Consider the following 3,000-nt stretch of genomic DNA (forward strand, 5'->3'; position numbering starts at 1 on the left):
AAATGGAAAACACGTGAAAAATCATGTGTTTGAATTGTGGGGAAAAATACAAGTACCTTGACTTTTACGTACACGCTTTCTTTGGAAATTTTGAAACTTGTCTTTCCGCAAGACTGGTCAAATGCACACTTAGGCAACATCGAATCAAGTAACATTGTCATAAAAATAGCACCAGTATGTGTTACTCTGTTTGAAACTACAGTGAAACCTCATTAATCCGGACATCTTTCTAATGAAGAGGTTTTTCCGGATTGTCGACACTTGCGGATGGTTGAATCAGTCACTTTGAATATCGTGAATACTCTACTGATATCATGGGCGCCCGCAGGAAGGGGCAAGGGGGCCACTTGACCCCCCCCCGGGTTTTAAAAAGAAAAATTAATATATATGTAAAATTCTCCTTCTATGTTATTTGAAAACCATAAGGTATTTGTATTTATATTTCATATTTTTTTCAAACTTGAGTTACTTACCCCCCCCTCTAATTTTTTTTTTCTGCGGGCGCCCTTGATTGATACCATGCGATAAAGTAAGGGTGGCGAATAGTAAGCGTAAGCAAGAAACTGGCAAACGTAAAGTAAATGTACGTACAATAAACTTACCAGTTTGTTACTTCATACGTCGTCGATAATTGTACTAGTTGTTTAACCAAAGTTTTATATTACGTCATTTACATCACGTGAAACATAGTTCTGTTCAAAACAATGACTAACTTATAGAATACAAAACACATAATGCACAGCTTTCTTGTATAAATAAACATCCTGTTTAATACAGCTGGTGTTTCTGTTTTAGAGCACTGTGACTTGGCATAAATCAGTCTGATGACATATTTGACATCTATGATAGTTTATACGTACACCCATACGGTGGAAGATCGTTCTTAGAAAAATTATCGTAAACCAATATCCATTGGAGTGGAGGTCATTCTCAGAAAAGTGATCATAAACTGGTATCCACTACGAGAGTTCTGTGGTGAGTAATTACTCCTCCTTTCGTGTTCTGATTGACCTCTATTTCAATTTCAAATTCGATGACGAGGAGCCCACTTTGAGACTAATAATGCTTGGAGACGGCTTGAATGGATATTGAAGAACCTGATGATGACAAAACCTTGTCGAAACGTTGTACATTTGCTGTTATGTTAAACTTATATTAAATTTTTCTTCATTACCCATTCAGGCCGTCTTCAAGCATTATTGACCTCTACTTGGCTTTTGTATGGATTACTGAATCATATATCTATAGGAAGTGCATATCTGTTATAACAAACAGATGTTCGGATGAGGAACGCGAATATACGGATTATTGATTAAATTCCTCGTTGTGAAAAAATGTCAACTTGAGAAATCATTCGGATTGTCCATGTCCGGACTAACGAGGTCTCACTGTGTATACATAATATATATGAGCATTAATATCCACCTTCCGGAAGCTGAGTTTTAAATGTAAAAAAATCGTATGTTGTTTTAAATTTATAATTTAAACTGAAAGAAAATGTAAACATTATTTTTAGTATATGACGAAGAGACCCATTTTTCCCCGGTGTCTCAGTGATAAGTCTTTAGGTTCATAACGCTAAAAATTGGGTTTTGATACCTGCGGTTGGCAGAACACAGATAGCCCATTTTGTAGCTTTGAGCTTAACAACAAAACAAAACAAAAAAAAAACTTTTATGACTCGAATGTGATCTTTGTGATCAATGTGTCAAGATCACCAATTTTACATTTTTAAACAAAATAAACGTATATATATATTTACATTACGTCATGAGATCCACAGACATTGGTTACGTGCTACCTAATATCCGGTTTTTGAAAAGTGATTTTTGTCAATAGTTTATGTGTGTAATTATCACTCCCAGAACAGTGCCAACTGGTATAACTTACTTAGCCTGTTTTCGGTCACAATACATTTTTTTAACCAATGAAAACAATTTACTAAAACCATTAGAGTTGAATATCGTGTGCTCGGGAAAGGTCAAGGGGAGTGATTTTGATTTCTGGGGTAGTGGAGTTTTACACCACATTCCAACAGATTCGGGAATGAACTAACACGGAAAGATAGTGGAGAATGTATCGGCATTTCTTTAACGCATGTAAAATATATGGGCCATCTCTTCTGATAAAAGCATTAGCATTCAGGATCACACATAAAGGGTGCAATGAATTTCAATAAAAGACCCAAATCTCGAGCGCTTTCGAATACTTGACTATTGTTCTTCTTTAATTGTGAATCGATCTAATGAAACCGATTAATTAATTGAATACCTCCCACCCCTTATGCCAAGATGGCCTATGCTGAACTGTGGTTTCAATTGCACAGAGGAATGAGAATAGTGACACATTTCTTCTGGAAGGGATGTCAGTCCACTGCGGCTTAACCCCCAGTGACCCATTATACAGCTGTGTATGCTGAAGTAACTGGGGGTAAAATGTCTTGCCCGAGGACCCAACAACATGGAGCAAGCTTGCCTCGAACTCGCAACCTTCCGACTACTGGTCCAAAGCACGAGCCGTTAGACGACGCTGCTCCAATGAAGCATATGTTGAACATTTATGTATAAATAACTTGGAAATTGTTTGTTTGGTTTTTTATAGTGAAGCCACATTAGGCTACCTGCTGTGTCCGCCGAGGGGAAGAGAATCCCTGATTTTAGCGTTTTATATCCGGATACTTACCGCTGTCCCAGCGGGGGACAATTTGGAAGTATATGAGATTTAATCAAACCGTTGAAAATGTATTTTCTTCGCGGAAAATGTTTAGATAAATTTTCCTGACGATAAAAATAATAATAAACAAACTATAAGATTCTTTAAACATGTAGAAGTGCTCTTGCCATTTCGAGAAGGAAATGACCTACTGTAATAGACGTGAAGGAAATGGCCTTCTGACGTGTACAGATTCTTCTTTAAGAACATTGGTGCGGCCATATTTTTCTTGTCAATGTCATATCAAGTCAAAAGAAATGAATAAAAACCCTATAACCCGAGCGCTTT

This window comes from Limulus polyphemus, unplaced genomic scaffold (assembly GCF_000517525.1).
Source record: "Limulus polyphemus unplaced genomic scaffold, Limulus_polyphemus-2.1.2 Scaffold4746, whole genome shotgun sequence".
NCBI lineage: Eukaryota > Metazoa > Arthropoda > Merostomata > Xiphosura > Limulidae > Limulus > Limulus polyphemus.